This window comes from Musa acuminata, chromosome BXJ2-11 (genome assembly GCF_036884655.1).
Source record: "Musa acuminata AAA Group cultivar baxijiao chromosome BXJ2-11, Cavendish_Baxijiao_AAA, whole genome shotgun sequence".
NCBI lineage: Eukaryota > Viridiplantae > Streptophyta > Magnoliopsida > Zingiberales > Musaceae > Musa > Musa acuminata.
Window position 1 is genome coordinate 9,587,823 of NC_088348.1, and position 26,688 is coordinate 9,614,510.

At 38.9% G+C, this 26,688-nt stretch overlaps 1 pseudogene; it reads left to right on the forward strand.

The window, feature by feature from the left end:
* Window positions 1–319: 319 nt before the first annotated feature.
* On the forward strand, window positions 320–26,553 carry LOC135627978 (sodium/calcium exchanger NCL1-like; annotated as a pseudogene).
* Window positions 26,554–26,688: the final 135 nt, after the last annotated feature.

Genomic DNA, 26,688 nt, shown 5'->3' on the forward strand with positions numbered 1-26,688 from the left:
AAACTTCTTTTTGTCAAGAGATAAATAGAAACGCAAGATTGTGAGTCCAGAATATTATGGTAAATTATTGAAGACACGAATATCGTAATTGTAAAAGAAAAAAGAAAAAAAACAACACGCCCTTTCTATTTTGGTGAAATTAATTTTATGATGTTTATGAAAGATTCTGAACCGACCCATGTAATATTATTCATCATTCATTCGTACGAATCATATTATCTAATTTAAATAAATCATACATGTTGTACGATAGCAAAAACCTGAACCTAAAGAACACCATTGGAATCTAGTAATACCCCACCCTGCCATCACGTAGTCCCCATGATTTGTTCCGCGTTCTGCGCGGACCGCAGTAATTAAGGTTTGTTTTGGGGGATTATATGCTAAAAGACTAGTGGGAAGAAGGGCTTTTGTGCAAAGCTGACATTACTATATAAAAGACCACTCTTCCCTCGACACTCCGATCGCTTCACCTTCCCGGCCACAATTCGTCCTTCCCACGGCGCGAAGAGTCGTAGTCCCTCCTTCCCCCCCTGCTCCCTCTCCTCCTCATACTCCTCCTTTCCGCCGGCCGCGGTGCCCACGGCCGTTCGATCTCGTCCCCGTCGCTCTTCCGGTCTCCGATGGGGTTTCCTCTCCCTCCGCCCCCGGATCCCAAACCCTCCTCATTTCCCTCCTACAGAGGCCGCGAAGCTCGCGGATTTTTGCCGCGGAGCAGTGCGAGCAGACCTACGGGTTGCTGCCCTGCACCACCACGGTGGTCGGAAACATGTTCCTCGTCGTCGCCTACGGATTCCTGATGTACAAGGCGGCGACGTATCTGTCGTCGGGGAGCGAGCTTCTCCTTCGAGATCATGGGTCCTGGGATTATTGGTGGACTCTTTCTCCCGATTCTTGGGGCTCTCCCTGACGCCATGCTGATTCTTGGTACAAGTTCCTCTTTTGACGTATGAACATATGCGTTTTAGCTCTGATCTCTTCGGCCTTGTCGATCCGAACGTTTCGTCGCGGTCTACCTTTTGGATTTTCTCATTTACGACCCGATCTAGTGGAATTTTTTTGCTTTTGTTCGTTAATATTAAGATTAATTGGGTCCGTTATTCTCTGTTCTGTCATTTGGATCCGTGGTATGTTTTTTGTTCTTTTGCTACTGGCTAGGCGAGAGGTAAATGGGAAGAGTATTGGATTTTTTCTTTCTTTTGTTTGTTTCTTGGGTTGCTGTTGTCCCAATAGAAGCAAGGTTTTGGCATTTGTGTCGGTCGTAGAGTGGATGGACTGCTACTGGTTTCAGCGCAACCATTTGGGGCTACCAAAAGGTTTTGCCCAGGGTTGACTAAGAGTTCGACTTTCCTTTGCAGAGGCCACTGTATAACTTCCTTTTGTAGCCAGACCATGTTGGCATAATGTATAAATACCGGTGAGAAATAGTCCTTTATTATCTACTTAGACACAACCAAGATAATCCAAGGTTTGCTTAATTCTAGATATAACAAAATTTTGATAATGAACATTCACAATTTAACTTATAAAGCACAAGATTTGTTGAATCTTAAATATATTTTTTGAGTTTCAAGATGATACACTATGATCTTGCTTTTGTTGGGGGCAAATTAAATATTTGATATCTGAATTCCATTTCTGGAGAAAATTTTCATGTTCTTTTTCTTTCTTAATAAAGTCCTAAGGATTGTAGTTGTACTCCACAGTCAATGGATTTATAACAAGTGCAACAGAACATCTAATGTCTTGTGTTTGATATAGATTTTAACCTTTTTGCTCTATAGTTAAGTTTTCCTTATTTTTGCATCTATTTCTCCTTATAAAACTTCAGGATTATTATGAAACTACTGAAACTGTGCTCAGCTGAAGTTGTGTTGAGGCACTCAGAAGAATAAACTTGCCAAGGTACCTGAACAACTTACATTAATCAGCATTTAAATTTAGAGAATAGAGCATCCATAGATCCATAAATATTATAGGACAGGCACCTATTTGCATAATGAACCACACCACAAATGCCAGGAAATGTGGACTTCGCTGTCTTTGTTGCAGATCCCATAAAAAGGAGGGTGGTTGTGCTGTTACTGATCTGAGCATGCATGTGGCATATAGATCTCAGATTTCTGTAGATGCTGCAATATGTAAAACATATGTGTCTGTTGACATTAGTCACTTTTACAAAAAGTATAAAATGTTAACTTCCCAACTAATTATACTCTTACATTTCTTGTAGTATCTGGTCTTTCTGGAAGTAGAGAAACTGCTCAAAATCAAGTATTGATTGGAATGGGTTTACTTGCTGGATCGACTGTGATGTTGCTGACAGTACTCTGGGGATCCTGTGTAATTGTTGGCAAATGTGACCTCTCGGAGGATTCAACTTCAATTGATTCACAAGATACCAAAGCCTTCAGTCTGTTTGGTCAGTTCCTTTCTCAGCTTTTTTCTGCAGTTTGTGGGTTCCGTTCTATGGCAGAGGTGTTGTTTTTCCTGTTTCTAGGAAAGATTTTGACCGGTAGTACTTCTCAGATCCCTCGAGTGCTTATAAAATGCACTGATTTAAATAATTGTGATGTTAAGATCAATAATTTTAGTGCTATAGTTGCAGAACAAAGTCAAGAGTTGTTTAGAAATCGAAGGATTATACGCTAATGTGGCCAAGTTTGGATTAGCATAATTTTACATGTTGTATTTAAGCTTCTTCCATGTTTTTTCCCTTTTATTCTAATAATTTTGTTTTGACCCATTTTTCTTCTAGTAATCACCCCATAATGTTGTTACTATAAACAAGGTATACAATTTCGAATAGTACTGCCCGGTATGGGCGGTATGTACCGGTCCGACAGCATACCGGTACGCGGACCGCCCGCTACCGGGCGGAACGTTTAAAAGCACCCTGTATCGGATGATATAGGGTAATATCAGGCAGTAATTGTAGAAATTTCGACTGTTACCGTCCGACACAACTCAATAACGATCGATTTCAACCGTTATCGTTCGGTAACGGTCGAAATCACTGTAACAGTACTATAGTGCTCCAACGGTCAAATTGACCGTTGGAGCCCTTTCTCATAGTATTTAAACCCTTCTTCTCCCCTATTTCACTTCATTACATTCTCATATTCTCTTAAACTATCTCAAACTCTTTTTTTCTCACATTTGTGTTCTCCTAAACTTTACAAAACAACGATTTGTGACGAATATGATTCATGACAATCATCCTACAATCAGCACCACATTGATGCATCAATGACATACAGTGTATCAATACACTATGTCATGGAATCAATTTCATGATTAGGTCCAACAAACATATCATATTGATATGCAGATGTATAGGATCGAGGACCCCGATCCATCACCCATAGAGGCCTATCGTTCGTTTTGGTAGTAGAATCAGTAATCAGGTATATCTACATATGTAATTATTCAATTCATATGAATTTTAGAGTTTATATTGTAACAAAATAGTCTAACAATTCAAATGATTTTTCTGTAGATATTTTAATATTTACATAAGGACAATCCGTAATGGACTGAAATACGAACCTTGCATAAGATATTCTTCAAAGTCCGAAAAAGATATGTGATACTATTCTTACCTAATTTACATTGATTTTGCTAAACTTATTCTATTACTATATTCATTTCTAACTTAAAACTCCTATCCTAACTTTTTTTTTATTTTCAGGTATTTTCGGAGGGTTTTACACCTAAATTAGGTGTACCGCTCGGTACGCCCTGGCGTATCGCTCGGTACGCCCTGGCGTATCGCTCGGTACACGATACCGTACCGTACCGAGCCAACCTCAAAACACCCGTATGGTACGGTATTGCATTCCTTGCTATAAATATCTAATAATTTAAACTTGCATGTTCTTGAATGATCAAGTGATCAAGTTCAATGTTTTTACATGCATTGACTTGTCAAGATAATGTTTATATCAGCCGTGGTCTGCTTAGGTACTGATTGTTTCATTTCTAATTTGTTTTTAAGGGTCTGGTGTTTCAACTGATCTTCAGACAAGCAATGCTGCAAGGATTATGGCCGTATCCATTATCCCATTTGTAATTGTGCAAATGCCTAGAGTTTTCAGTTTTCCCTCTGGACAGCATCTAGCAGTCTTACTTTCTTTCATTGTTGCAACTGTGCTCTTGGTTTCTTATTGTCTTTATCAGGTAACTATTGAGAAAAATGTAATGTTTTTATCAAACCTAGATATCTATCCATCACTTATCACCTGTTTGGATCAACGAAGCTTGTTCTAGCCTAGAAAAGCACACAAATTAGTAAAACAGCAAGCCATAAAGTCCAGAAAGTCACACTGAACTAGTATACCTTGTCAAATGTACCTGCGCTTCGATGTGTTTTTTTCCTTCGCAATTACTTCTAAATCACAATGCTAAGGGATTCTTTGGTGTTTGAAGATTAAGTTTAGTTTGAAAGTTCAATTATAAATAAAATTTAAGTTGGATCTTTTACAAATTGATCATGGAAAAATGAGATTAGAAATTCAACTCATTCAAGTTGCTAGATGAGGACTATATTGTTTTTCCCATTGTGGCTAATGTCTCAGTGAAACAGAGGTGTCACTGCTCATTAGTGTCACCAGCCTAATTGAATAATCACATATGACATTATTATGTAAGTGTAGCAAAATTTTGCTTGAGAATGAATTTAAATTTGTTCATACTGAAATTGCTATGGTAAAATTTTATCCTTTATCAGGTTAGCATTGTATCTTTTATTTGGATTGATTGTGTGTCACATCTTTTATATATTTATCAGGTTCATGTCGAGCATAACAAGTAGTTCATGTTGAGCATAATAAGCAGTTAGGTCGTATTACCGATTGTTGCTATTATGATTTCATCTACTGCAAGAGGTACTAAAATCTACTAACATAATTTAATTCATACTATGAACCAGGTATTTCAACCATGGATTCAGTGGTGAAGATTGGCATATGCAAAGCACAAACATGTAATATCAGGAATTCTAATACATGCTCAGATGCAATCACTTGGATGGCTCATCAATGATGATGGAGAACCTAATATAAGTGTTGTAAAAAAGTTAGTATTTATTTTTGATTTAATTGGTCGTGAGGTGTTCCACTGATTCTAGCTATTGGTCGTGAGGTGTCACAGGTTGTTCCATAAACTAGATTTGGATTCAAATGGATCACTATCACATTCTGAGTTAAGGGCACTTATCATAGGAATAAAAATTGAAGACGTAGATTTGGATAGGGAGGATGCTGTAAATAAAATAATGAATGAATTTGATACATCTCAAAATTCAAATATCGAAGAAGAGGAGTTTGTTGCGGGAATATCAAAATGGATTGATGAAGCTAAATTTTCTGTTGCAAATTCTGGTGCTTACTCAAAAAAGTTCATGCATGAATTTCACATGGTAAGTTGCTTCTTTCACATCCGCCAAAACATGTTGTGGTTGACATCTATGAAAAGTGGATGGATTGTAATGGATTTTATCTAATGCAGAACACAAAGGATCAACACAATATGCTTATTGATCAGAGTGATGAAGTTGTGGAAGGCGTTTATAATCCCATCTGGATTTGCTTCAAATCCATCCTACTTTTACTACTCGGAACAGCTCTTGCAGCTATTTTTGCTGATCCTCTTGTAGATGCTGTTGACAATTTTTCAATTGCTACAAGCATACCTGCCTTTTTCATGTCATTTATTGTGATGCCTCTGGCAACCAATTCCAGTGAGGCTGTCTCATCGATTATTTTTGCCAGCCGAAAGAAGCAAAGAACTGCTTCACTTACTTTCTCTAAGGTTAGTGTCTCAAGATATATTTCAATTCTAAAAGGATTTTTATTTTTTAGCTTTAATCTTTGTTTCTTTTTCTCTCAAAAGTCACTTCTGTCTTTGTTAGCAAGCATCTTGTGTTTTTGGTAAAAAACACATACTTCACCCATGACAAATTGTTGAAGTGACTTTTTTTTTGCCACTTGGAATAGCATGGGGGCAAGTATGCTAAAGAAAGTCAACTACAACAACATTCTAGTTCATTACGCATTTCTACTTTGTTAGTGCTAGCATTTCTAGTCCACATTTGATTCTTGACAACAATTTAATTATTCAAACTCCTTTTTACTATAAAAACATTTAGGTTCAGGTATTTAAATTTATCTAAAATTTTCAATATTTGAACAGTTTCATTTTGTTTGAACTTTCAGAGAACATAAAATTCATCTCAACCAGTAAATATCTTATTGCTTTTGAACTATCTGAGACCTATCATCTGTCAGTTGCTTTATCTTCAGATGGTGCTTCAACTTCCCTTAGCAATTGTGATTTTAATTAAACATGGAGAGGCTTCAAATCTACATCAAGGCTAGGTTGAACTCCATTAGTTACCAGTAGCAATTAAATATCTGATACACAAAAAAGTTCTTTGGAAAGCAAAATTGTGAACACTATTATGGTTCCCGGTTAAGGTACCTAATTGAGCCTTACTAAGTCTATACCATCTATGTAGAAGTTCATCCCAGTATTCTGTCTACATATGTTAATCTACCAAATATTTTAATCTACACATATTCTAACATGTATTGTTACCTTTTAGTGTGCCGTAGATAATTGTCACATCCCGAATTTATAAAAAGAATAATAAATCAGAAATTTATTATCCATAATTTACATAATAAACTCCCTACTTTTCTTTTCATTCGTCTTTGAATTCAAATCATTGCCTTTACAGTAGTAGATATTCTATTAGCTAGAAAAATGATATCTTCTTCACAGGGTCACAAATCTCTTCCACCCAAGCTTCAGATCTATTACACAATAGTATATTACTCTGAAAATAAATATAAAATAAAAACACATCAGCAACCACACATGCTGGTAGGAACCTCAGAAAAATCATAAAAATAATCTTCAATATTCATGAAATATAAACAAATATCAATAATTCAATATGAAAATATATCTATTCATCATAAAACTTATGCATCAGAAAAATGATGATAATTTCTTGCATAATAAATAAAATCATGCATCAGCCACATGCAACACATACATAATAACAAAGGCGTACATCACCCAATGGTGCGCTTTCCCAATAGCGGATGGAGAGGCATATTCCACGGGATGGATTCCTCGCAACAACGGATGGAGATAATCCATATCGCACTCCCAACAGCGGATGAAGTGGTATCTCTCACCCGCCCAAGTGGGGACACGTTCCTCCTAACAGCAAATGGAGGAACCGTCTAACCATCACGTCTGACGGCCCGCTAATCCCCGAAGGGAATCGCCATACCTACCCTCGGCAGGGATACATAAACATCCATGATCATTCATTTACACTCATTCAATCACTCATGCATACATCAAGAAATCAATATGATTAAATATTATGAGAGACTATACTTGATGTAAATCTACTAGACTATGTTCATTGGTGGCTCCGCACTATGATGGGCCTGTAGCTTCTTTCACAGGTTGCACTCCCAATGTGAACTATTAATCTAGTCACATCTACTATATGATACTTATCATATCAATATCATAAACATAGAAAACTAATAATCATTTTCAAATGACATCTTCAGATAAAACCTTTAAATTCATCATATCATAAAAGCATTAAATATCAATATCTCAATAGTCCTCAATCAATCAAAACCCTAATTGGAATAGCTCAATTGACTTAAACCAAACTCAATTCGATTATGATCTAACGGAACCAATACCAAATCCTTATGGAACCAAGTCTGGAATCACCCTAAATCGATCTAATTTAGATTTAATTGATCTCAATTAGGTCAAATAGGTTTGAACCAGTCAAGTTAGTTTGGAATCACCTTAAATCAGCTTTAACTGATCAAACCTGTTTGATTTCGTCAATTAATGAGCTCAAACCAATAGAGAAGGAGATTGGACTATGTCGTATATGTTGAATCTCGTATTTTGATGTTGAAACTACTTGATATATGTTTATGATTTAATCTGCGTTTTGAGTGACGCAGGATGCCTCGATCAGGATGAGACAATTAAAGCAGGAAAATCATGTTGTGCCGGAGGAACATGTCAGAAGATTGGACGTCGGGCCGGTGGATCGGTCGACGTATCGACAGAAGGCTTCGGGCCGTGGACTCGGGCATCGGGCCAAGAAGAGCGGGTATTGTGCCAAGGATATCGGAGTTGCGGAGCCAACTGGCCGATTGGGCAATAGGCCGTAGGAAAGGACGATGCGCCGAAGAATCGGACGAAGCGTCGAGGGACCAATGACATGCCGGACAACTTGGTTAATTGCTTAGGATTAATTGTCTCGATCGAAGTTTTTGTTTTGAGTGTGTAGGATTAACTACGATGGAAGAAAGACATGCAGCAGGAGTTGCGCCGGAGTTAAGACAATGATCACGTTGGGAGTTCGAGAGTTCTACGGAAGTTTGGACGGTCGTCGGAGGTTCTACGGGAACAAATCCGAGAAGTCCAGGAGCTTGCTAAAGAAGCTCGTCGGAACTCGCCAAGTGGATCGTCACAAGTCCAGGAGTTTGCCGAAAGTCCGCAGGAGCATCACCGAGGGTTCATCGGATGATCGACGGAAGTTCGCCGGAAGCTCGCCGAAAGAAGCGATTGACATACCGGAGCAAGTTGCAATAAATGTCTTAGGAAATAATCGTAGTTAGCACAATGATTAAGTTAGAAATGGGAGGTGATCCCATTAACTTAATCTTGGGGCAATCGGGCCCCTGAAAGACCCAAATTGGGTCGAATGAATCAACCCATTCGAACCTGAAATAGTGCTAGGAGGTAGCACCGCCCAGGAGGCAGTCTCCGAACGAGACTGGGCGGTGCAACCGCCCCAGCCAGGAGGTAGCACCGCTTGGGCTCAGTCTCCGAGCGAGACTGGGCGGTGCAACCGCCCCTGACAAGAGGTGGCACCGCCTGAGCTCAGTCTTCGAGCTCTGGCAGGAGGTGGCACCGCCCAGAGGCTCAGTCTTCGAGCTCTGCCAGGCGGTGCAACCGCTCCAGTCAGGAGGTGCAACTGCCTGATCCCGGAATTCCGGGAATTGACAGTTTTGAGCTCCAAATTTGAACTGGGTTAGGGCCTATAAATACCCACCCATTCAGCACTGAAAGAGCACAGACATACACCGAAATCTTGATCTTTTTCTGTGATTCTTAGAGCTCAAAATTGTTGTAGAGGCCAAAAGTTCTTCTCCCTCTTTTCTTCCAAGTTCTGAGTTGTAAAGAGAGGAGAGAAAATTCTGTAAGGGTTGTCTCCTAAGCCCGTCAAAAGGAGTGAAACTGTAAAAGGGTGGTTGGCCTTCGCCTATTGAAGGAAGGCCTCTAGTTGACGTCGGTGACCTCGTCGGTGGAGGAAGCCAAAAGTGGAGTAGGTCAAGATTGACCGAACCACTCTAAATCTCGGTTTGCATTTACTTTGAGCATATTATCTTTACTGCAAACCTCCTCTGAAGCTTACTGCCTTCTGCGCTTTTACGATCGGGTTTCAAGCCTTTTACTTTCCGAATCAGCGTTTAGACGTAAATCTGCCTTTTTCGTACGATCATCATATTTCAGATTGCGTTTATGTTTTGAGCTTTACCATAACTACAAACTGTCTTCATACTCTTGCTTAAACTGCATCTTACCTAATCAAGTGATTTACGAATCAGCATTTAGACGTAAATCAGTTTCTTCGTACGAACGTCGGATTTCAGTTTGCGCCTATATTCTGGTTTTCATCATAGCTGCAAACTGCCTAGATTAACTTTAATATCATCTTGCTTAGAATCGGATTTTACACAGAAATCGTTTTTATCATTCGAACGCAGCTTTCGGTTTTAATCGCAGAAAGTTTACTGCTGCACTAATTCACCCCCCCTCTTAGTGCTCTCTATCCTAACAATTAGTATCAGAGCCCGGTATTTCTCATTTCGGATTTACACCCGAGAGAAATGGCTCTTCAAGAGGGCTTATCGGTTGTTCGTCCACCATTGTTTAACGAATTGGACTACACTTATTGGAAAACTCGAATGAGAGTTTTCTTGACTTCTATGAATTTGGATTTATGGAATATCGTTGAAAACGATTTTCAACTTCCCTCTAAACCGATGAACGAATGGTCGAATTTGGAGAAGAAGTATTTTTCTTTAAACGCAAAGGCTATGAATGCCTTATTTTGCGCTTTGGACAAAAATGAGTTCAATCGGATTTCTACGTGCGAAACGGCTTTTGACATTTAGCGAACACTTGAAATCACGCACGAGGGAACTAGTAGAGTCAAAGACTCGAAAGTTAACATTTTATTGCATGATTTTGAGCTTTTTCGAATGCAACCAAGCGAGACTATAGGCAACATGTACACCCGTTTCACGGATGTCGTCAATAGTTTAAGAGCTCTTGGAAAATGTTTTTCGGATTTTGAACTCGTAAACAAGACTTTGCGTTCTCTTTCTAAGAAGTGGGATCCAAAAGTAACTGCAATACAAGAAGCTAAAAACCTAAACAACTTACCACTTGAAGAACTAATTGGTTCGTTGATGACATATGAAATGGTGCATAATGCACATGATGAACATGATGAACATGATGAACAAAGTCACCTTCCAAAGAACAGGAAGGATTTGGAACTCCGGACAAATGAATACCCACTTGAGCGATGACTCAAGTGATGAGGACAATGATGCTTCGAACACTAAATCTTAATAAGTTTATTAAACAAAAATCTAAAATAGACAATGAACTTGAACGAAGGAAGAGGCCAAAGAAGAGGAAGGCAACCAAGGAGAAAATCAAGAAAGGCGAGGTGACAAACTACGCCTTAACCACTTTCAATGATGAGGTAATCGAAATCCCCCAAATTTATTTTGAAATTACTTGATGCTTTCATGATGTATTTTCTTTTTTAGTTTAGAATTAATGTTTTAAATATATATATATATATTATGATCATGCTAGTAATTTCGAAAATGATAATATTGCATATTTTATGATAAACAAACAAAATGATTTTGATTGAAAATATGAAATCATGGTTAAGAAGTAATAATGTGTATCATGTTGATGTCCATTGTTATTTCTTGATTTTGAGTATATTAAATCATGTTTAATTTGAAGTTATGAGTATATATTTTTGAAATTATGTATGATGATTCTTGATAATTATGGATTATCGATTTTCATGATAATAACAGTGGCTTTAAAAATTGATGCATGTTTTTATTTGACATACATGAAAAGGCATGCTAACATGAAATCGATCACTTAAGATGAAACACTTAAAAAAGGGGAGAAATATATGAATTGATGCTATAAACACTATGCTATGATTATCCCATGCTTGCATCATCAAGAGATATATGAATTGATATGATTGCCATATTTGCAATGCTTATATGAATTGATGCTATGATTACCAAATTTGCATTATGCCATGTTTGCATCATGCGTTAAGATATCAAGAACTTGTATCGTAATTTTACGCATTGATATCTTACCATGTTGTCACGGACAAACTTCTAAACAAGATGTTCGATGTAATGCTTATGTGTGTCCGTGTCTTTTGGCATGTTCATGCCTTGTACAGTATGTAAAGAGGCGGTCGAAGGCTCAATAGTCCCATTTTAGTTGGGTTGGTGGCCTCTTTAGGCTTGTAAATAAAGGTTGTGTCATGTGGACACGTGCGAGAGCTTTTCGGTATGTAATGGACCATTTTACCCTTTGTTGTGCCACTGTTCAGAGCTTGTAAAGTCTGTTTGTAATTTGCATTGTCTATGAAGTGTTTTTCGGAGATGTTTGCTTGTGGATCCCGATTGAGGCGTTTTCTCTAGCCCGTTCTCTCTTTTGTTGGTCCTAAGGGACAATGGGAGGCTTCGGGGAGGCTGACCTTTGCGGACGGACACGCAAGGGTGCCGCACAACTTAGGCAAAACCAGCTAAGTCCGTGTCATATGGTATCAGAGCGGGACAAGCACTCATAGAAACACTTGACATGCAAACGTGGGGGACCTAGCGGGGCTGCGTTGAGGGCAGTCAGCACTCGCGCGACTGTTTGAGGGAAAACGGGCATGGAGATGTAGGAAAAAGGAGTCGCTCAGAGGAGCGGGCATCTGAGTTTGGCATTCCGAGGAATGGCCAACCCTTCGCGCAAGAGGCACCACGAGAACAGGCAAGCTTGGAAGAATGTGGAGCGCACAAAGGTTGGGATGGCTGAGTTTGAGCTACGGCTCAACGTTGACAACTTTACTTGATGGTGCTCAAGGCAAGCGAGGCGCTTGGCAAAAGGACGAGACCATGCAAAGTGGAATGAGTTGCTCAACGACCGAAAGAGTTGTGCAAAGCTCACAGAGGTGAGGGGAATTGCTAACTCGAAAAATTCGGTACTCATGCATGGGCTTGTATGCGGACGATGGAATGTTCGTGGCCATCCCAAGGCGGTCGAGACTCGGCGCCATGGAGCATTGAATCTTTCTCTTCGGCATGCGAAGGATACGTCCGGAGGAGGCTGAAGTGTGCAACGAGTTCAGCATGTTGCTAGGCCTGGAGGGGTGCAGCGATGGCTGTATTGACGTGGAGGCGCAATCTAGCAAGTGCGTTTACAAGAGGCAGAACAATGCACAGTTTGTTCAGCAGATCGGAGTAGTCCAACGGGATGGTGGTCTCAGAAACGAAGAGAGATGTTGCTCCAACGGGACAGTTATCCAGGAAGGATAAGTCTCGGCTCTCCAAAGGGAGAATCATGTGAGATGGACTTCACATGTTGAGGAGGAGTACCTCAACAAACAACAACTCCACGAAGCTCGATGGATTGAGCAAGCGGCGAGGAGTTGTCGCATGATCTCGCTCGAGAGAATGCATTGGTGGATGCATTGTGAGATCAAGTGGGGGAGCGACCCAAAGCAACTTAAATGAAGGCACACTTGGAGTCGATGTGGAGATCGGACTCAAGGGAGGGCTGACCCGTGGAATGGTGGGCACGAGGGCCACCATCGACTCAATGCAAAAACGAGGAGCGAAGCAACTTGGGTGTAACTTGGCGAAGTACCCAAGCCGCATGAAGGGAGCCAGCAGAGAAGTTGGAACATGGAGCAGAAGCACATTGCTTTCCTTAGACAGAGGTCAAAGACATGAACTCTTGCAGAGGCAAGAGTAGGATCATGTTGTTCCATGGGTCCTTCATTCTGACGGAGCAGACTCATCTTGCATGGTGCCAAAGACGAAGGGAGCTTCGGGGCACATGCACCTTATCTCGGAGAAGCATTTGATGGAGGAACTAAGGCGACTCAATTTGCGGAGGCGAAGTTGGGTACAAAAGGCCTTAGCACGGGGCAAGAGGACGCAGAGGCGGGTACTCTTGAAGAATATACCACAGTGTTGCCATTCGAGTTGCTATGATGGAAGCGGTGCGCAGCGGGGATTGTGCTGGTAGGGGCAGAGGCCCAGGATCCAGGCAATAGTGCACAATTTACAGCGAAGTCGGTGGACTTCGGGAGCTACTAGGCTACGGACTGTCCTAGAGCGGTGCTTCATCTAGGTGTGACCCAAGAGTGGGTGGATGAAGGTCGATTGCCAAAGGAGTGAACAGAATCGAAGGTGGAGGAGACCCTGCGATGTATTGGCAGAGGCCACACATGGAGGGTTCACAATTCGAGCTTATTCCATAAGGATCAGAATGCAATGGAGATGTCACCAGGAGGCGACATGGTGCAGCGGATCGTGGTGGAACAGTTCGTGGCAATGCGACACACACGACATAGTCCCGGGAGGGACTAGATCATATGGAGGTATGATCGGGAGCTACTGGGAGCTCCACTTCGGTGAATAACACGACGGCAAGAAGGCCTATGGATTCAAGGAGTGAAGGCCATGGTACCGCAAAGGCGGGTCTTCCGGGCGTGCATCGAATTTTGCATCGGATGAAAACCTTGGTCATCAGCATATGGGGGCTGTGTTCCACTAAGGGAAAAGTTCGAATGCAAGTACCAGTGAGTTCCATGGGAGGGACTTGATCATGCAGAGGTATGATCGAAGTAGCTGGAGATTTGGACTGGTCCAGAGCTCATATTCGCTTAAGGGAGCCCGGCAAGTCAGAGGACAAGGCCGAGTAAGCGAACGTTGCTACCAAGGAAGCTAAGGAGAACAGAATTGGTGCAAACCCTACAACGTGATGGTAGAGGCCATGCATGGGAGTTGCAGTCTGTCTCTCCATCGATCAAACAGACTGCTTAGAGAACACAGAGGTGTTGAAGCAGGGGGTCGAAAGGGGCGAGGAAGCGACGACGAGTCCAGAGGGACTTAGCTACCCAAAATCAAGCAATCAGTTAGAATGGAGGTGGACTCGGAGGAGTGTCACGGAGGCATATCTACTGATTGTGAAGAAAAGGGATGGAGATGCGAGGCGACGGATAGTAGTGTCATGGGCATGGCAGCGCCATGGTACCGCAGAGGCGGGACTTCCGTGAAGGTCATTGATCCCTTACTCTCATGGAGGGAGAGTGTTTGGTCGTGAAAGGGCCCGAGGAGGTGGAGCATGCAGAGGCAATCTCCAAGTACCGAGACAAGGCTGAAGGGCAGAGGCCGAGGAACTTCGTAAGACCGGTGTCAACAAGTTTCTCATCAAGATAGCCGTAAGTGAAGGACTTCGGGTCATGCAAGAGTGCACGACCAAGGAACGAAGCAAGCAGTACGCGGTGCTGTACCTTTGCTACTCAGTGGAGTAGGCGGCAGGGTTGATGGAGAAGACGGTACAATCCTAGAGGCGACCTCATCTATCAGAGAATTACTCCAAGTTGGGGTGAAAACTTCCTGCATTCCAGAAGTTCAACGGCATTGAGAAGGTGAATCACAGTAGCTAACTCAACGCAAGGAGTGCAAACACTTCAAGTGCTTCAGAAGTGTGAGCAAAGAGCAGGCGAAGGCCAGTAACCAGCTCGATGCATGAAGTACAACCTCGAGGAGGCGGGCGAAGTCAAGTAACCGTTGCCTTCTCAACTCTTAAGAGAATGGGCGAAACCGAGTACTCCAATTCTCTTATCTATCCAGCAGAGGAGCTCTGCACAAGTTCAAAGACCCTTCGAAGAGAATGGAAGACAATAGTTGTCAAATCCTCACCAACGGTGATCAGTGCTACTGAGAGTAGATTGTCCGCTTCATTTCCCAACGAAATGCCAATCGAAAGCGGAAGTGATGCGAACCTACTTTGATGTGACAACTAACTGAAAGAAGAGTCAATGAGCAGATGTTGTGGAGGAAGGACCCAAAACTTCAGAAGTTTGCGAGGCGATGCTCGTTAAAGCTCCAACAAGCATCCACCCAGTTCAAGCAGCATGTGGAATTTTTGAGAGACTGGCGCAGTAAGGATGGTCTCTTCCTTCATTTTGGTGGATCCGCAGGAATCAACGAGGATCAACACAACTCAGCCAACCCCACACCAAAGTCAGAGTCATTGGCGAGTTGAAGCAGCATGGCGGATCAAAGGTTCGACTAATCAAAAACAGCAGTGGAGAGCAACTGGGAGCCAGGAGGCGCATTGCAGCTGGAGCAGAAGATTGAAGACTCAGCAAAGGCGAAGAGTTGCAGTGTTCACAAAGGCTTCGACGAGGACGTCGAAGGGATAAGTGGGGGAGAATGTCACGGACAAACTTCTAAACAAGATGTTCGATGTAATGCTTATGTGTGTCCGTGTCTTTTGGCATGTTCATGCCTTGTACAGCATGTAAAGGGGCGGCCGAAGGCTCAATAGTCCCATTTTAGTTGGGTTGGTGGCCTCTTTATGCTTGTAAATAAAGGTTGTGTCATGTGGACACGTGCGAGAGCTTTTCGGTCTGTAATGGACCATTTTACCCTTTGTTGTGCCACTGTTCAGAGCTTGTAAAGTCTGTTTGTAATTTGCATTGTCTATGAAGTGTTTTTCGGAGATGTTTGCTTGTGGATCCCGATTGAGGCGTTTTCTCTATCCCGTTCTCTCTTTTGTTGGTCCTAAGGGACAATGGGAGGCTTCGGGGAGGCTGACCTTTGCGGACGGACACGCAAGGGTGCCGCACGACTTAGGCAAAACCAGCTAAGTCCGTGTCAATGTGATGAAATGCTACAATTGATGAACACTTGAAATGTAATCCTCTATCTTATTGATTTTTCAATAAATCTATGCTTGTCATATATGAATTTATTGAATGTAATTTTGAGGATGATTTCAGATTTGACAAATGCTTGATTCGTATTTACGACATAAGATACACTTTAAATATGAATCATGCTTCAATCATGTTAAATGCTTCAATCATTTTCTATCTCTAGAGTTCTCGATTTTGATGAAATACAAGTGATAAATTCATTTATGATATCTTGTAAATCACTTGAATTATGAATGAGTTTTTTATGATATGTTAAAAGAATCACTTAAAAAGAAAAAGCTTTTCCCATCTTATCGAGATTAATGATTTCATGATATTGTGTGAATCTCGAAATTGATTTTGATGAAATAGTAATAACGTTATTCATGTTATGAATCTTAAAAATGATAATATGCTTCATGTGATAATATGAATACATGAAACACTTATGATATGATTTTTATACAATTCCGTGTATTCATAAAATATTTATCTCATCATCCAATAACTCTTCTTGATATTCCTTATGAGATGAAATGAAATAATGCATGAAATACAAATGAGGAGTTAATGATCATGCATAATAGGATGTAATGAATTTTGACATTTAGATACCATCGTTTGAATATCTATGATCATGTTGCCAAAATGATATATCATGAATGCTTGAATATTATGTTTGATATGCTCATGATGATGATTGATTTTTCGGTATCGTGCATAAAAAAATGAAATGTAATATTAATGAATTTGTGCATTGAAACTATAATGATGCACAAATAAGAATGATTACTTACCTTTGTCATGATTTAGAAATTGATGTAAAGGGTTTTTCCCTTCTTTTTGACAATGACAAAGGGGGAGATAGATTGCTAGCACAATTCAAGAAAAAGGCAAAAATTACAAAAGAGAAGAAATTGCTATCTTGAACATCACCGATAATTGTTAGCTTGAAATGTCAAGAAAATGCAAAAACTTGTTTATTTTCTTGCACATCTAAAGAGAAGATGCAAATGTAACACTTGTTAAATTGTTTTCTTGCCTCATGTAAAACATTATCTCTTGCTAGTTTGGCATTTTGCTAGCTTGCACTTTGCAAAGAAAGCAAAAATGACACTTCTCAAAAGAGAAGAAAGAGCTTGTTATCTTGAACATCACAAGCTTGCCAAACAAAAATTGCAAAAGTGTTATCTTGCCTATCTCAAGAAGCAAAACTTGCATATCGTAAAAATTTGCTAGCTTGCAACTTGCATATTTCAAGAAGCAAGAGTTGCCTTCTTGAACATCTCTAAATTGCTAGCTTGCAAGTTCTAAAATGTTGCAACATTGCTAGCTTGCATGTTATAAAAGTGCTATCTTGTATGCTGTAAAACTTGCATATCTAAGCATGATGTAACATTTGCTAAATTTTCTGGCTTCAAAACTGCATGATGATAAAACTTGATATTATGTTTTTTCATGCAATGAGTTGAACCAATATCACAAACACTTGATTGTGGTACTTCTCCTTTTTGTTGATGACAAAGGGGGAGAAGTATGTTGATGACATGACATGTTATGCATAAGTTTATGCATAAGTTTATGCATAAGTTCATAATGACGTGTTGCAAGTATTCATGATGAATATTGCAATGACTTGAATTCAGTTTGAATTCAAGATTCTATCAATATGGCATATTGATAGGGGGAGTTTGTTTAAACTCCGGGAGTTAAGTTTAACTCCGTCATCAAGTGGTTGTCATCATCAAAAATGGGGAGATTGTTGAATCTCGTATTTTGATGATGAAACTACTTGATATATGTTTATGATTTAATCTACGTTTTGAGTGACGCAGGATGCCTCGATCAGGATGAGACAATTAAAGCAGGAAAATAATGTTGTGCCGGAGGAACATGTCAGAAGATTGGACGTTGGGCCGGTGGATCGGTCGACGTATCGACAGAAGGCTTCGGGCCGTGGACTCGGGCATCGGGCCAAGAAAAGCGGGTATTGTGCCAAGGATATCGGAGTTGCGGAGCCAACTGGCCGATTGGGCAATAGGCTGCAGGAAAGGACGATGCGCCGAAGAATCGGACGAAGCGTCGAGGGACCAATGACATGCCGGACAACTTGGTTAATTGCTTAGGATTAATTGTCTCGATCGAAGTTTTTGTTTTGAGTGTGCAGGATTAACTACGATGGAAGAAAGACATGCAGCAGGAGTTGCGCCAGAGTCAAGACAATGATCACGTTGGGAGTTCGAGAGTTCTACGGAAGTTCGGACGGTCGTCGGAGGTTCTACGGGAACAAATCCGAGAAGTCCAGGAGCTTGCCAAAGAAGCTCGTCGGAACTCGCCAAGTGGATCGTCGCAAGTCCAGGAGTTTGCCGGAAGTCCGCAGGAGCATCACCGAGGGTTCATCGGATGATCGACGGAAGTTCGCCGGAAGCTCGCCGGAAGAAGCGATTGACGTACCGGAGCAAGTTGCAGTAAATGTCTTAGGAAATAATCGTAGTTAGCACAATGATTAAGTTAGAAATGGGAGGTGATCCCATTAACTTAATCTTGGGGCAATCGGGCCCTTGAAAGACCCAAATTGGGCCGAATGAATCAACCCATTCGGACCTGAAATAGTGCTAGGAGGTAGCACCGCCAGGGTAGGAGGTAGCACCGCCCAGGAGGCAGTCTACGAGCGAGACTGGGCGGTGCAACCGCCCCAGCCAGGAGGTAGCACCGCCTGGGCTCAGTCTCCGAGCGAGACTGGGCGATGCAACCGCCCCTGACAAGAGGTGGCACCGCTTGAGCTCAGTCTTCGAGCTCTGGCAGGAGGTGCAACCGCCCCTGACAGGAGGTGGCACCGCCTAGAGGCTCAGTCTTCGAGCTCTGCCAGGCGGTGCAACCGCTCCAGTCAGGAGGTGCAACCGCCTGATCCCGGAATTCCAGGAATTGACAGTTTTGAGCTCCAAATTTGAACTGGGTTGGGGCCTATAAATACCCCACCCATTCAGCACTGAAAGAGCACAGACATACACCGAAATCTTGATCTTTTTCTGTGATTCTTAGAGCTCAAAATTGTTGTAGAGGCCAAAAGTTCTTCTCCCTCTTTTCTTCCAAGTTCTGAGTTGTAAAGAGAGGAGAGAAAATTCTGTAAGGGTTGTCTCCTAAGCCCGTCAAAAGGAGTGAAACTGTAAAAGGGTGGTTGGCCTTCGCCTATTGAAGGAAGGCCTCTAGTTGACGTCGGTGACCTCGTCGGTGGAGGAAGCCAAAAGTGGAGTAGTTCAAGATTGACCGAACCACTCTAAATCTCGGTTTGCATTTATTTTGAGCATATTATCTTTACTGCAAACCTCCTCTGAAGCTTACTGCCTTCTGCGCTTTTACGATCGGGTTTCAAGCCTTTTACTTTCCGAATCAGCGTTTAGACGTAAATCTGCCTTTTTCGTACGATCATCATATTTCAGATTGCGTTTATGTTTTGAGCTTTACCATAACTACAAACTGCCTTCATACTCTTGCTTAAACTGCATCTTGCCTAATCAAGTGATTTACGAATCAACATTTAGACATAAATCAGTTTCTTCGTACGAACGTCGGATTTCAGTTTGCGCCTATATTCTGGTTTTCATCATAGCTGCAAACTGCCTAGATTAACTTTAATATCATCTTGCTTAGAATCGGATTTTACACAGAAATCGTTTTTATCATTCGAACGCAGCTTTCGGTTTTAATCGCAAAAAGTTTACCGCTGCACTAATTCACCCCCCCCTCTTAGTGCTCTCGATCCTAACAGTATAGTACTAACCCAAACCGAACCAACCCACCTGAGTCTTGGGCGGGTCATACACATTGCATTTACCTGTTCCAAATACTAGGTTGAGTTGAGGTACGACGGGCTATATAAAAGGAGCGATGATATGTCTAATATCAATCGCGTAGCTGGGCAGGCTTAACTTCATGGACTAAGCTAAGCCTCACTTATAAGTTGGGCTGGGCCTTACCATTGAACTAAGTCATGCTTGGCTCATAAATTGATCATAGACACATGAGTTGGGGTCGTATTTGACCACCTAGACTGAGTTGTACCTAGCCACATAAGTTGGCCAATGCTTAGCCACATGGTTGGGTCGTACCTTACCATATGAGTTGGGTTATACATGGCCACATGGACTGGATTGTATCTAGCCACATGAGCTGGTTCATGCCTAACCACATGGTTGGGTCGTACCTTACCGCATGGGCTGGGTCATACATGGCCATATGGATTAGATCGTACCTAGCCACATGGGTTGTGTCATACCTGACCACATGGGCTAGGTTGTGCTTAGTCACATAAGCTAGGTTGTACATGATCACATGGTCTGAGTCGATTCGATCTGATCGATCAACTTGACACCCCAATTAGACTCCTCTTATCAAATTAGATTTTAATATTTAAAATTATTAAAGAATTATTCAAATACATTAATTAAATCTTTAAATTCATGAACTAAAATTTAAAACTAATTACATTACAAAAATTCACACATAATTCTTGAAATATAGATATAACTAATTAAATAAATTAGAACTATTATACTAAATAAGAATTTTAATAATTAAATCAATATTAAAATTTACTTAAGCTTAAAAGATCAATACAAATCAAATAATCAATCTAACATCACAAATCAATTATTATTTTTTAAAAATCATGAAATTTCGAAATTAAAACATCGTTATTCATTATAAAATTGTAACAATCTCAATGTCAAGATTTCAAAACATAAATCAAAGCTAATTAAAAAGAAAAGATCCTACCTCTCTTCGATTATCCCTTCCTTGATATCATCTCCCTAGAAAGTCATCTCCTCAATCCTCCTATTGTTAGGCCTAGTAGAGAATGAGGGATGAATAGTCCCTTTATACAGGAGAAGATGAGATCTCCCCGAAAGGTAAATAATAATTTAATTTTTATTTTTAATTTATTTTACATTTACTTTCATATACAAAAAAAGTAATATAATATTTATTTCTTATAGTTCACACACAAAAATGGAATATAAACTATTTACTTCCTAAATATCAAATCACTCATTAGGAAATAAATTAATTAATAATTTAATTGATTAGTAGAATTCCTAACTTATCCATATGATTAAGAAAACCAAATCTAATCATTTCCTTAACTATAATACACAAATATAAAAGTTAATAATAAAATAATATATCATTTATAGTAATTAATTTATGTTAAGGGAAAAATTATCGGTGATTACATTTCTCCCCCACTTAATAGAAATTTGGCCCCCAAATTTGATTAAGAATAACATTAATCAATATAGTTAACTTTTGAAATACTAAATCGGACAAAACTAAATTAGCTTGAAAAATATTTTAATTAAATGTACCACTCGAAAACTTTTTAGTCAAAAATATATATATTTTTAACATAAAATATATGACAGATTAATGAAACTTATTGAATAAATTTGGTTTTAGATTACCCAAGTATATCAAATTCTATATCTAATAAATCAATAAAATTTTTAAGTTTTAAAAATTAATTAATTGTTGACATAAAATATAAGTTGAGGTACAACTCAACAAAAGCAATTGAAATGATGAAAATTTATCCAACTATTCAACATATATTCTTTTATAATTTCGAATAATTTACATTTTATATGTGTCAAAGAAATAGCATTATATCTAATTCTCATTAGACTCATCACTTCATTAAACAAATAATATCTGATAATTTTACATTAAATCAAACTATATTTAAATTAATTACTCATACAATTAAGTTTAAATATCAATGCACAATCAAATATATTCTAACTTTAAAGTCATATATTTTATCAGTGCCAACAATAACTTCTACAAACCATCCTACATATCAAATTTAATCTCAATTTTAAGAATAATATATGGTAACAAAAATTATAAATATAAATACTTTATATTTATATTTATAAAGTTCCTATAAAATTTTTACACTTAAAAATATCAAAACTTTTAAATTAAGAGAATAACTGAAACTTACTATAATCTTAATGAATAACTAAGTCATATTTATCTCAAAAATAAAATATTATATAATTAAATTAACATCCCTAATCTACTTTTCAAAAAGGGGACAAAGAGGATAAAGGAAAAATCACATTCAAAATATAAAATCTTATGAGAGTTTATAAGATAAACTAATATGACACTTATTTTAATTTAGAGAAAAATTAAAATTTTGACCTTCTATAATCCTATTTCAAATCATTTAACGAAATTCAAGTAACATCTTTAATCAACTATTTTTATAAAAAAATTATATTTGACTAAAAATGATCATAATATCTTAAATATTTGTTGTATTTAATCTAATTCTCAAAATCAAAATCTCAAACACTAATTGGGTCATCTAATATTCTAGTCCTAGAATCCCATATTCCAACAGGTCCTCAAAATCATTGCTCCGATACCATTAAATTTGTCACATCCCGAATTTATAAAAAGAATAATAAATCAGAAATTTATTATCCATAATTTACATAATAAACTCTCTCATTTTCTTTTCATTCGTCTTTGAATTCAAATCATTGTCTTTACAGTAGTAGATATTCTATTAGTTAGAAAATTGACATCTTCTTCACAGGGTCACAAGTCTCTTCCACCCAAGCTTCAGATCTATTACACAATAGTAGATTACTCTGAAAATAAATATAAAATAAAAATACATCAGCAATCACACATGCTGGTAGAAACCTCAGAAAAATTATAAAAATAATCTTCAATATTCATGAAATATAAACAAATATCAATAATTCAATATGAAAATATATCTATTCATCATAAAACTTATGCATCAGAAAAATGATGATAATTTCTTGCATAATAAACAAAATCATGCATCAGTCATATGCAACACATACATAATAACAAAGGCGTACATCACCCAATGGTGCGCTCTCCCAACAACGGATGGAGAGGCATATTCCACGGGATGGATTCCTCCCAACAGCAGATGGAGATAATCCATATCGCACTCCCAACAACGGATGGAGTGGTATCCCTCACCCGCCCAAGTGGGGACACGTTCCTCCCAACAGCGGATGGAGGAACCGTCTAACCATCACGTCTGACGGCCCGCTAATCCCCGAAGGGAATCGCCATACCTGCCCTCGGCAGGGATACATAAACATCCATGATCATTCATTTACACTCATTCAATCACTCATGCATACATCAAGAAATCAATATGATTAAATATTATGAGAGACTATACTTGATGTAAATCTACTAGACTATGTTCATTTATGGCTCCGCACTATGATGGGCCCGTAGCTCCTTTCACAGGTTGCACTCCCAATGTGAACTACTAGTCTAGTCACATCTACTACATGATACTTATCATATCAATATCATAAACATAGAAAACCAATAATCATTTTCAAATGACATCTTCAGATAAAACCTTTAAATTCATCGTATCATAAAAGCATTAAATATCAATATCTCAGTAGTCCTCAATCAATCAAAACCCTAATTGGAATAGCTCAATTGACTTAAACCAAACTCAATTCGATTATGATCTAACGGAACCAATACTAAATCCTTATGGTATCAGTCTGGAATCACCCTAAACCGGTCTAATTTAGATTTGATTGATCTCGATTAGGTCAAATAGGTTTGAACTAGTTAAGTTAGTTTGGAATCACCCTAAATCAGTTTTAACTGATCAAACCTGTTTGATTTCGTCAATTAATGAGCTCAAACCAATAGAGAAGGAGATTGGACTATGTCGTATAGTACTAACCCAAACCGAACCAACCCACCTGAGTCTTGGGCGGGTCATATACATTGCATATACCTGTTCCAAATACTAGGTTGAGTTGAGGTACGACGGGCTATATAAAAGGAGCGATGATATGTCTAATATCAATCGCGTAGCTGGGCAGACTTAACTTCATGGACTAGGCTAAGCCTCACTTATAAGTTGGGCTGGGCCTTACCATTGAACTAAGCCATGCTTGGCTCACAAATTGATCATAGACACATGAGTTGGGGTCGTATCTGACCACTTAGATTGAGTTGTACCTAGCCACATAAGCTGGCCCATGCTTAGCCATATGGTTGGGTCGTACCTTACCATATGAGTTGGGTTATACATGGCCACATGGACTGGATTGTATCTAGCCACATGAGCTGGTTCATGCCTAACCACATGGTTGGGTCGTACCTTACCGCATGGGCTGGGTCATACATGGCCATATGGATTAGATCGTACCTAGCCACATGGGTTCGGTCATGCCTGACCACATGGGCTAGGTTGTGCTTAGTCACATAAGCTAGGTTGTACATGATCACATGGTCTGAGTCGATTCGATCTGATCGATCAACTTGACACCCCAATTAGACTCCTCTTATCAAATTAGATTTTAATATTTAAAATTATTAAAGAATTATTCAAATACATTAATTAAATCTTTAGATTCATGATCTAAAATTTAAAACTAATTACATTACAAAAAATCACACATAATTCTTGAAATATAGATATAACTAATTAAATAAATTAGAATTATTATACTAAATAATAATTTTAATAATTAAATCAATATTAAAATTTACTTAAGCTTAAAAGATCAATACAAATCAAATAATCAGTCTAACATCACAAATCAATTATTATTATTTAAAAATCATGAAATTTCGAAATTAAAACATCATTATTCATTATAAAATTGTAACAATCTCAATGTCAAGATTTCAAAACATAAATCAAAACTAATTAAAAAGAAAGGATCCTACCTCTCTTCGATTATCCCTTCCTTGATATCATCTCCCTAAAAAGTCATCTCCTCAATCCTCCTATTGTTAGGCCTAGTAGAGAATGAGAGATGAATAGTCCTTTTATATAGGAGAAGATGAGATCTCCCCGAAAGGTAAATAATAATTTAATTTTTATTTTTAATTTATTTTATATTTGCTTTCACACACAAAAAAAAGTAATATAATATTTATTTCTTATAGTTCACACACAAAAATGGAATGTAAACTATTTACTTCTTAAATATCAAATCACTCATTAGGAAATAAATCAATTAATAATTTAATTGATTAGTAGAATTCCTAACTTATCCATATGATTAAGGAAATCAAATCTAATCATTTCCTTAACTATAATACACAAATATAGAAGTTAATAATAAAGTAATATATCATTTATAGTAATTAATTTATGTTAAGGAAAAAATTATCGGTGATTACATTTCTCTCCCACTTAATAGAAATTTGGCATATAAAACCTGTGTAATAGTTTAAGTGTTTTTTTTTTATAATTTAGACTTAATTCATTATCATTTTCCCAATGTAAGTTGCAATGTTCTGTCCGCATAGGAAGATCAAATTGAGTTAATATCACATTTGGCTGGGGATTACCCAATTTTTTTCCTGATTCTGTCCCTTAGTTGTTTCAGATTTCTTGGGCGTACAACAACATTAAAAATCCATTGAATTTAGTTTTGATGTTTAAATAGACAAGCACAATGTTGGCCCTTCTCAAACACCATTGTTTTAACTAATTCTTGTAGTTATCATGTACATTGTGCTACAGAAAAATGTATACATCACCTATCCCATATTTGGTAATGCTATCTCACACATTGTCTCTCGTGCAGCTGCAGGTTGTACCATCAGTAAGTATCCTAAGCTAGAAACTTCAGGCTAGTGAATCTCATTATATTCAAATTGCTCTTACTATAAAGTCAGAATTCTCTTCGTCTGATATAATTTCTGCATTTATTGGATAACTCTGTCAGAAATTTATTTAGCCATCACATCACAGTTTCTGCATTCAATAGTGGAACCAAGAAAACCAGAACCGTTGGTGATACTGAGGAGGAGTTCTTCCCTACCTAAAAATTTGCTTGTGCAGATATACGGAGCGGTGACGATGAACAACACGCTTTGCTTGGCTGTTTTCTAGGCCCTTGTTTACGTGAGACAATTAGCTTGGGACTTCTCAGCCGAAGTTCTCATCATCTTCATCGTCTGTGTGGTGATGGGCCTCTTCACCAGCTTCCGCACGACCTTCCCACTGTGGACTTGCTTCTTCGCATACTTGCTCTACCCACTCTCGCTGGCGCTCGTCTACGTTCTCGACTTCATCTTCGGGTGGTCGTAGAGCAAAAGTTGGCCATGCGAATCAAGCAGTCACTTTGTTGATGAATTCTGGACCTTTAAAGCTTATGCAATATTTTGTCTCACCATTTTGTGCCGTTCAAGTCCTCAATCAGTAAGTAGTCTGTTCCAGTTGTTCTTCCCATGGTCTTGAGTTCTCTGAAGCTAATTACACTCGAGTGTTGCTTTTGGAATTGTGAAGTTTGTAAGAGTCGAAGACATGGAAAGGGTGTTGTTTTCTTCCTCTTTGTCAGAAAACAGATGAAATCATATTACTTCATAAGCTGAACGCATCACACTTTTCTGCTATTTAATTTGGTGAGTGCTGCTGAAGTATTCCATGCTCTTTACTTCTCTAAATCTAATTACACTTGTGTGTTGCTCTTGGAATTGTGAAGTATGTAAGAGTGGAAGACATGGAAAGGCTGGTTTTCTTTCTTTCTCCCTCT